The sequence below is a fragment of the Halichoerus grypus genome, chromosome 1 (assembly GCF_964656455.1).
Source record: "Halichoerus grypus chromosome 1, mHalGry1.hap1.1, whole genome shotgun sequence".
NCBI classification, from domain to species: domain Eukaryota; kingdom Metazoa; phylum Chordata; class Mammalia; order Carnivora; family Phocidae; genus Halichoerus; species Halichoerus grypus.
The window spans coordinates 5,893,974-5,904,888 of record NC_135712.1 but is presented as its reverse complement, the minus strand read 5'-3'; positions in this window follow the sequence as shown (position 1 = coordinate 5,904,888).

Sequence of the window (10,915 nt, the reverse complement as noted above, 5' to 3'; positions counted from 1 at the left end):
TTTCTAAAGACTTTTAGTTCCCGGAGTTTAGTTGACTGAGATTTTCCCTAATTTTACAATATTGGTAATAAGTTTTTCAGCATGATTTAGCATTTGGAATTATTTAAAGCAAACATTCATATTCAATGGAATGAACTTATCACTTTCTATGCTAATGTTTTATAGCCTTGAAAGAACCAAAACGACATGAAGGTTTTGCAGATTGATTTTAGACATCATTTTCGCTTTCATTTGGAAAGATATTAGCACAATTTCCCAGCATTTTATTGACACATGCGTTAGGTCCAGATAGTGGTGGCCATATATAAATTCTTCTTTCATGACCCACTTAAATGCTATACAATTTAGCGCAGCAGAAGTTACCACTGGGAATATACTGTGGTTGTTTACTTTCTGTCTACCCCTCTCCTCAGCTTCCACCCGAGACACACACACACACAAACACCCACACACACCCCAAATTTTTCTCCTGTTTGTGCGGCATAACCCCTAGTACAGGGAAGATTCTATCAAGGAGCAGGAAGAACAAGAACAGCGGTATCAACCGTGTTAATACACCCAAGAAGAAACAAACTTTAAAATTTGATCACCATACAAACTTTTTCTTGAGGGAAAAGAGTTGGATTGTCTGAATTCAGGGAATTGGAAGTCAATATTATGGGTAACAACAGCTACATTACCCATTTCTCTGGTATTTTTATTTCCAGATCACTTGGAGATTCTCATGTAGACAGTGAGATACGAGACTCATTTCCTCCAATACGACCCACGTTGCCTTCCCTGGGCCACTTTCATGATCACGGACTGACACTGATATTTATGAATCCTGCTGATCCCTTTCTAGCCCCTGGATGGACAGTTCCTTTGATATCAGTGAGTCCAAGCATATTACCATGCATGCTGCTATGCAGTCAAACACACAAATTTTAGAGCCAGACTGCTTCACGGTTACTAACTGTGGGACTGAGGGCAAATTACTAACTTCTCTGAACTGCTTGTTCTTTGAAAAAATGAGGTTAATAAAATTGCCCATCTTACTCAGTTTTGTGAGAATGAAATGTAATAAGGCACCTACATCAGGGGCTGTGCAGGTAGGTTCATCAGGAGGCAGAAGCCACAGATAAGAGTTCATAGAGCAGTTGATAATGAGGTGTAAAGTTGCTGAATGGCTGACCGAAGGGGCAAAAAGAGAACTCTAAAGTGTCACAGAGGTGGCAGTTGAAGGCAGCTACCACCCCTGGGGCTGAGGAACAAAGGAAAGAATTTAGGATTATTAAAATTTGGAAGCTTAAAGGAAGGACGTCTGGGGGCTGAAGTTTAGACTTCTGGTGTCTCTGGGGGGAGTGCAGTGAGGCTGATTCTGCAAATGTTGGGAAAAGCACAGACTAGATCCAGTCTGGAGGTAAGAAATGCTGCCACCAATGGGAACAGGGATCAAACAGGAAGGAGCAAGAAGGAAACAGGAAGGAACACACCTGTCCTTCTTCCTTCAGCCTTGCAGAATCCTGACCGACCGTGCTCTCTCTTGGCTGATTCTGGAAGGGAGTGGCTGGCGAACTTGAAATGTGGTTTGCAGAATCTCAGATATAGAATCGTAGACTGGGGATATATGAAAGAGAGGCTACCAATTCTACCATCTCTGCAATTAATTTCCATGAAATGAATGGATCATATTTTCCTGCTTTTTTTGCATGCCTGGTAATTTTTGGATGCCCGACATTATGAATGCCAAATTGTGGGGTGCTAGGTTTTACTGTATTCCTTTAAAGAGTGTTGGATTGTTTTCCTGGCACATAATTAAGCAAACTATGGGTCACTTTGGAGTCTTTTGAGGCTTGGTGTTACGCTCCATTGTGCAAGCCAAGAGCAGCCTTTATTCTGGGACTAATTGAACCCTACTCCTAAGGCAGGGCTTCAATCCAATGCCTGTGTATTTCGAGGTCACACCATTTCGGCTGGTGGGTAAAGTAATGATTTCCAATTCTGTGGGATCTCCAGGAGTTGTCCAGGGGCTCTTTCCCCAGCATTGGGAAGTTTCCTCCACTTTGGCTTCAGAGAGTATTTTTTGCACAGATCGGTATTCCGTCCAAGGCACAGGGGAACCCGTTGGGGCTCTCTTAACTGCAGTAACTTCCTCTCTGCTAGCCAGTCTCGCAAACCTTGGTCTCCTTGGCGCCCCCTGGTGAAAGCAATGTCCTCATCGTGTTTTTCAGACTTAATGGTATGCTCAGTCTAGTCCTCTATCAAACCTTGGCTGGCATGAGATAGGACTCTGTCCAAGATGATGTTATGCAATATTCTGCGTCAGTAGATCAGATACTCTTTAAGCCTCCAGATAGTGGTGCTGGAATTGGATAGATAGAGGCCTATGGGCAGCAAAGGAAACTCACACCAGAATATATGCCTATTCCAGTGAAGACGGATTACTGTCCTTTCCAAGGTAGAAGGAGTCTAAAGATTTCAGCTTGCAGCCAAAGGGCTGGCTGATCTCTTTGAGGGACAGTGTCATATCAGGGGCTCACACCTTCTGATCCTCCTTCTTCATAAAGAAGGAAGAGGACACACTTGCCAGATCAATGACCACATACCCTGTGCCTGAGGCTACATTAATCTCCTCTGGTAGAGTGGCCTTGACCTCAGCTATTGCATCGGGATGTGGTATTGGTTTTTATGATCATTTTGGCTGATGTGGGGGGGGGGGGCAGCGTCAGAGCTTTTACTTGGCTTTCCCCACAATGAAAGCTCTTACACCACAGGTCACAGATCCATTGTGGAGATTCTGCCAACTGCCAATTATGTCTATTTCCAGGGAACCCACATTGTGTTGTATAGGAATCCATGTGTAGTCAGCTTACTTATACTCCCACTTGGACAGAGAGGCTGGTGCTTTGAGTTCCCAATTTCCACTTGCACCCTGTATTCAACAGTCCTCTAAATTTTGGGGGGGTTCTCTTTTTTATTGTGCAGCTGCTCAAGAAAATAGTCATGGACCCTTCTGAGGAATAACTGGGAAAATTAATAGTACTTACTATGGCTATGATGTTGGTGGGTCCTTTTCCCTGGAGACCTGGCCTGGCCCCCTTTTCGGGTGATTGCTTCTGAGTCTGAAAACTGGTTCAGATTGAAAACTGGGCAGGGAATCTTGACTTTTTATTGGGATGCCTGCCCTTAGCCTCTTGATTTTCACCTTCAGCTTCTCGTACACATTTGTGTAGATCTTTGTATAGATGTGTTTGTATAGATTTGGGTTTCTCATCCTCAGCACATTTTGCCCCAGATGACTCTTTGTTGTGGGAGACTGTTCATAATACTGCAGGAAATTTAGCAACGACTCTGGTCTCTACATACGAGGTGTCGTAAGACTCTCCCTGACCCAATGTTGAGACACTCACAAATATTTCCTCCCAGTTGTGACACCCCAAAATGTCTGCGGACATTGCCAGTGTCCCCTGGGTGGGGGGGAATCCCCTTGCTCCTCCTTTGAGAACCACTAGTACGGACTGAGCAAGGCCCTTGTTGTTGCCCCTCTATCCTGCACCTATGGACGTGTGTTCTATTACTATCTATCAACACAGTGCTCTGTGAGTCAAGCCACCGGCTGCCTCAGACCTTCCTATTCATTTTAATTATTGCACCCACATGTTTTCAACGGTTGACTGCTGCCACTTGGCAGTGCTTGCCCCTGCCACTATTATTTCTGGACCCTATCATCCCTGTTGCTATCCGGAAGCCTGGGTCTCTATTGGCTTCCCCTAGCACCAGTCCTGGTCTGAGGAGGATAGATACCACTGAGCCACCCAGCAATGCTGCAGTCCCTCTCACCAACACATTCTTTGTCACCTTGGTGAAGGCAATGCCCTCATTGCATATTTTTCCAGAATTATATGGTATATCCATTCTAGCATGCCCTCATCTCTGGACCTTTTGATCCCCTCTTCCACTTCTTGCCATAGCAGTTCTGGCATTTCTATTTCTCTCAGTGTGAACCACAACTTTCTGCAAGGTTCCAAAGCTATCTCAGCAGCTTGTTGGAACCATCTCTTGGGGTATTGTCTGGAACAATAAGTATTATATCATAGGAGAGTTTTCCCATATCAACAAACTTTCTCTTGTACAACTTTATTTTCTGCCCCCACCTGTGGCTTTCTGCTTTGATCCAACACTCAGAACCCAGCCACATATGCATTCTCATCTTGGCTTCTGCCAGTACGCGTTGGCCAAACCCTGCAGCTTCCTTTAGGTTCTTCCCTTACCAGGCTCAACACTTGTGCCAGCTTATAGAGTGATTTAACTCTAGGTATGAGTCTGGCAGTCAGGAGGGGAGGTGGGACAGATCTGGGATAGGCATGCACTGTCTTGCAAGACAGAAGCCTCTGTATCATCTTCAAGTACCAAAAGCACTAGCCTTCAGCAGGGAGGAGGAGGCCAGTGCTGTAGGCTTGGAGTGATCAGAGGGATCTAGGAGTTCAAGATATTCACAGGCATCTACCCACGACTCAGGATCTTTTCCCCTCCCAGCCAGACCCTGACTTTGGCATCGATTAGGAGAACTTGCCTTCTCTGGGGTTTGGCTACACTATGGTTAGTCTTGAGCCTGTTCCTCAGCTTTTTCTGCTGCAGCCACAAGACATGAGAATTTCTGTATGCTGCTCAAGAGGCCCTGGATTTCACGCTTAGTCTTCAGTTCCTGGCTAATCACGCTCAGCCTTGCCTTATTTTGCTCCATGGCCTCGACTTCCCCAGCAACAGCCTTCTCATTCCATTGTCCTTATAAATGTTTTTCCCACCTATTTCTCGAGTGGCTCCCTGGGCAGAGGGGGATTTGGGCTGTGATTCCGGCAGAACAAATGCCTCAGTTGATCCAACAGGAAGCGTTAGAGCTGCAAGAGATGAGCCCACAGAGCTGTCCACTTTTGGACATGGAACTGAGAACTGCATGTGGATGGTCACCCAAATGACATGATGACTGAGCAAGCAGGGCCCTTTGGCCGAGAGCAGCCTCCCCAGGAGAACTGAGTTGAGGGCTGAGTCCATCACCAACACCCAGCACCCTGGAAACAAGCGCTTCAGTCCTGGGACTGTGGGGGCCTGGGGTCTCCATTAGAGTGTCCTCTAGAGAGAAACTCAGCCACAGGCCAGATGTCTGAGTCTGCTCAGGCTGCCATGGTGGAAGACCACAGACATTTTATTTCTCACAGTCCTGGAGGCTGGAAGCCCAAGATCAAGGAGCCAGCAGGGCTGGTTTCTTCTGAGGCCTCTCTCCTTGGCTTGTGGATGCTGCCTACACTGACGTGGCTTTTTCTCTCTCCATGTATATCCTTAGTGTCTCTTCCTCTTTTTTATATAAACACCAGCCTTATTAGCGTAGGGCCCCACCCTTAGGACCTCATTGAACTTTAATTACCTCATTAAAGGCCCCATCCCACATATGGTTACATCGGGGGTTAGGCCTTCAAAGTGTGAATTTGGGGGGACACTACTCTGCCTATAATACCAGACCCTTGGGCTGGCTCTGCAGAATCATTGATTTGAAATTTTGGGAGGAGTTGCTGAAGAGTGAATTGGAGGAGTTCACCTGTGTAGGACATGGCTGCAGGGAAAATAATTAAAAACTCGACAAAGCACCATTCTGAGAGCTGTCGTGGCTGCTGAGAGCAGAGAGCCCTACCAGCGGGCCCCCGACGTGGCCTTCAGCAATGGGCCCGGACTCGAGGCATCGGAGACGGGGCTCTCTGAATGCAAACACTGCTGACCTTTTCATCAAAGAGGGAGCTGCAGCGGGTGACCCACGGCTCTGGGAGCTCTCCAGGCAGACCTTATCCCCAGGACAGCCTTCGACCTTTAATTGAGCTAGAAGGGACTGCAAGTTATAAGGTAACCTTTTCATCCATAAACAGCATCAGCTTCCGGTGAGACTGCAGCACTTGACGTTGGGAGTGAGACAAGACAGGTGCCCAGAGCCGTGGCAGCTAGACTGGACCTGTCTCTGTCTGTCTCCTGCACCATCCCCTCTTCTCTCCTAGCGCCTGGTGACTTTTTACAGAGAACATGACCTCACAGAGTGCCAAGGTGGGGTGGAAATTGCATATGGAAACACAAGTTGTTTTAGGAGAGTGTGAGACATGGAGGGGGAGGGAGGGAGGGAGAAGGAGAGAGAGCGCTCGGGGATAACAAATTTTCAATACCTCTGAGAAATAATAAACTGTACACATCTGTTATGCAGAGTGCCCAGTTAATGGTGGCGGAAGAGACGGAGAAACATGCGTGTGGGACAGGAATGACGAGGCAGGGGGCAGAATAACAGCTGTAAATATTATTTGCCAAAACCTTGGGAAGCCACAGCCTAATATTTCTGTTAATCTATTTTTCCTTTAAAAAGTCAACAAAACACAGTCATCGAAGTTTAAAACAGGTCCATTTATATATATTACTGTTTTAAAAAGCTGGCTTAAAATCTGACAGCATAGAGATTGTTGAAATATCTTCTTTTTCCGTTACTTATTTTTTATAAATTTGCTTTTTTTAAAAAAGATTTTTATTTATTTGAGAGAGAGGCAGAGATAGCGACAGAGATAGCGAGAGAGAGCACATGAGTGGGGAGGAGAGAGAGAAGCAGGCTCCCAGCTGAGCAAGGAGCCCAACATGGGGCTCGATCCCAGGACCCCGGGATCATGATCTGAGCCAAAGGCAGACACTTAACCGACTGAGTCACCCAGGTGCCCCTCTTTTCTCATTTTTAAAAGAGAAAATTCTTATATGTTGGCTCTGCGAAGTGAACCTTTTAGTTTTATAGAAAAAAAAGAGTTTATATGGCAGGCTCCACACTCAGTTGCCAGTAGAAAGCTTACTTGTTTGGAAGTGGTTTTGAGAGCTAACTCGGTGCCCACATGGGCATTGGGAGAGAGAACAGGATGGGATAGCCTCACCCTCACCCTGGCTTAAAGTCCGGGAGGGGAGAGACAAGATTTGTGCAAGTGAGCACACACCTGAATCAGTCGCTGGAACAAACAGATGCTTCTGGGAGAGGTCGGTAGAATTATGCTGCATTTGTACCTCTGTAGATATAACCAGAGTGGCTTCCTGGCTCTGGGCCATGTGCCATCCAGAGGCTGGCAGAGGGCTAGAATCTGGCAAGGGGATTAAAATTAAAGGCAGCAGGAAGCAAGGGGGGTGGGGCACAAAGGCAGGAGCTTACTGGGTCCACCTTTTAGGGTAGGGAATGCTAAGCCTTTGGGGTGGGGGCTGCATAGACACCCAGGGACTACAGGGGGCTTCTTTTGGGGGGTGGTGAAGGCAGAAGGGAGGGAGGGGTCTAGCCACTGACATTGGGCCATGATGCCTCCATCCTAGGAGGATGACCACATCCTCCCTTGGTCCATGTTCAGGGATCAGGCCTGCGCTGTGCCTGCACATGGCCGCTCACAGAGCGGTAGAGAAGCAAAGGTGGGAAAACGAAGCCAGAAATTATACATAAATGATGCATTTGGTCTAAAAGTCTGATGAAAAGCCCCAGGTCATCAGTACATAGTGGCCCTATAAATAACCCTAAAGGAGGATTTTGAAAGATTGCTTGGTTCAAGTTTGCACCTTCAGGCAGGATCACACTCCCAAGAAGATGAAAATAATCTATCCATATTATATATATATATATATATATATATTTCATAAATTATAGAACCCCATGTCTGTATTTTAATTCAGCAAGGTTGAAGTATTCCCCAAGATCTAATAGATGAAGCTATAGATCTAATTCTCCTGAAGTTCTTTCAAAATTTATTTCTCGGCTCAATATATGTGTTGTATATGTTTTTGCTTAGGTTGGCAGATGCAAGATTTTACTATTTCTATATCACCGGTGGAGATGAGACACTGAGGAATGGAGAGGTTTTGCCAAGGTCTCGTGGAAAACCATCGTTCATGTCAAGGACTCAAGTTCTAAGCTTCTGGTTCATGACTCCATCTTCCATGTAATCTAGTGTTTGGCTATATGGGTTATATAATAGGGCCACACGGATTCTAAAAGGCAGGAGAGAACAGGCAGGAGGCAGGAGGGAACCTGGAAAGTTTGGAAGCAGTGAGTGAGGTGTGTGTGTACACATGTGCATGTGTGTTTTATCACTGTGTCCAGCAATGATTCTCAAACTTGACTGTTATCAGAACCACCTGGAAAGGTTTAAAGACCATCCACTTACTGTCCTTGTCCCTTGGGATTCCAAGATGAGGTCCAGGGAGTCTTTGCATCCCTTGGTCTGATGGATGGTCTTGTGGCAGCTCTACTCCCCCAAGATGATGGATGGGGCTGGGAGCTGTGGTCCAAAGGCCCACCTGCTGGGGAATGATGGAAGGAGCACTCAGTGCCCGAGTGCCCATGTAGCTGACCCCCGAGCAGACCGGGAACCAGGACTGTGTGGCATGCACCCCTGAATGCTCCTGTGTAACCCATGGGTGCTCATTTCCCACAGCGGCTCAGTTCTCTCTGTGGCCACACTCACCTTCGCTTAGTGTTTGAGACGGACAGCTCCCCAAGTCATTAGTAGGAGATAACAGTGTTACAGTAGGTAACCTGGGGAAATTAACAGGGTTAAGTTGCACGCCACAGGGCAAATACCAATCAAATTCGCCTTAAGATCCTTCTATGCCTCCCCTAAAAGTCTTCTTTGACACTTGTTATGGCATCTGTAATAGTTTGCTGGGGTCGCCACACCTAAGTGCCACAGGCTAGGTAGTTTAAACGATAGAAGTTTATTTTCTCACAGTTCTGGAGGCTGGAAGCTGGAAGATCAAGGGTTGGTTTCTCCTTGGCTTGTAGATGACCATCTTCTTCCTGTGTCTTCACAGGGTCCTCCTGCTGTAATGGGTCTGTGTCCTAATCTATTTTTCTTATATGGACGCCAGTCCTATTGGATTAGGGTCCACCCATATGGCCTCATTTTAGCTTATGTACCTCATTTTAGCTTATGTACCTCTTTTAAGACCTCACCTCTAAATACAGTCACATTCTGAGATACTGGGAGTTAGAACCTCAATATATGAATTTTGGAGGGGACACAATTCTGCCAATATCATCTATCTTCTCTTCTATAGCCTTTATGAGCCCCTGATTTGTTCCAAACAATTGCGCACTCTACGCAGCAAAGCCTCAGCCCAGCCTGGCCACCATTCTGGCCTGTTCCCTGGAAACTCCAGCCACCATTCACTGCTCCTCAAACCCCCTGCTGTTGCAGATTGATATGCGCAGCTGTGTCCTGAGAAAATTCATGTCTGCACCACAACCAGGCCAGCAGAGCACGGCTGGTTCTCTGTATATGCTCTATTTGTCCCCTTTGCCTGAGCATAGCCTACAAAACCACATGTGGGACCCTGTCCGTGTTGTCTCTGGGAGGTATCGCTCTCCACCTCCAAGCACTGGGTGCTCAAAATCCCAGGCAGGCTTTCGCTGGGGAAGGTGGAAGATGTGGTTCTGCTCTTCACAGAGAGAAGCGAATGCTGCTCCCCTTCCTCTGGTCTGCTGTGCCTCTTAGCAGACCGGTCCTCCTCTGTCTTCCACTCCTCACCACCTGGGGAACCCCAAGGGCATCCTGGCTAGGCCCTCCCATGTGTGAAATTGGGGACAGGGAGGGGACGGGGGAGTGAGAGGATGCTGTCAGGATATGCTAACAGGCAGATCTTTGTTTGCAAAAGCTTTGTGTGGTTGGGGTATATGAATATGTGTATATATATATATAGAGTTATTTTATATATATATATATATAGAGAGAGAGAGAGAGAGAGTTATTATAACGAATACACATATCCTCCCATTGAAAGAGACCTTTCTCTAGACACATTCCCATGTAAAGCGGCTATAAATTAAGAAGATTGGTTCCCATGAGCCGTAGGAGTCTTGTGCTTCTTGCTGCTTCGTGTTTGTGCTCCTCACGTGTGTGCCGCAGAGACGGGCTCTGGGCCAGGGCTCCGGGCCCGGGCCTCCATGGGCAGACTGTGGTGGCTGGTACCCATTTGGGGGTGTGTGGCCTTCCACTCACCGAGGTGGACCCGAGAAGGGAATTGACAGCAGAAGCCACGTAGCAATGGCAGGTAGGAGTTAATGGATGGAATCAGAGGTGGGCCCGAGCTTAGTGTTGGTCCGTCCCGCAGCTGTTGGTCCATGGAGTCTCCCCAAGTGGGGGATGGGTGAGGCCCTCCGGGGGGCATCTGAGTAACAACGACCCACTTTCTCATGTACTTACCCACATGAGCTACTAGGTAGCTGTCACTTGGATGTGCTTATGTCTCTGGTACGTCCTTTGAGGAGTTACTAGTCATCGTTTGGAGTATCCGCCGTGACAGAGCCTCACTGTTCTCCAGCCGAGGCTCCCACTTGGACCTGAGCCCAAGGTGAAGCTGGCCAGTTGCAGGAGGGTGACCTGACCAGCCTCGGGCAGAGGAGACGGGCAGCAACACGCACCTCATGCTCTGCTTCGGCCACGATCCCGGCTGTGAAAGACAAGGCTTCACTTGGATGCTGGGAAGACTCTTCAGGGTCTCCTGAGTCCAGGCAGAAGGAGGGAACCTCTTTACAGAGAGGCTGAGGGCTGCAACAATGAAACCATCAGCAGGGTCCACGGTCCCGCCCACATCCTCTGCCCGATGCTGGCGAGCTTCTGACAACCCCCCAGATAGGGCTGGGGACCTTCTCCCTCGTCACATCGTGACTCTCCAACCCATGTCCCAGAGCTGCTATGACCTCCCACCAAGAGAGGATGTGCCCGGGATACAAGCATCCTGGCATAGTTGGGGGCGGGGTGGGGGACAGGGGAAAACCTTCCCCCGGAAGGCTGAGGTTTGTGCCCCAAGAAACAGAGGAGGCTGCTGCTCCTGGAGGAGAGCATGGGCCGCTGTTTCCAGAACTGGCCTTCCTTCGAAAAACAAACCT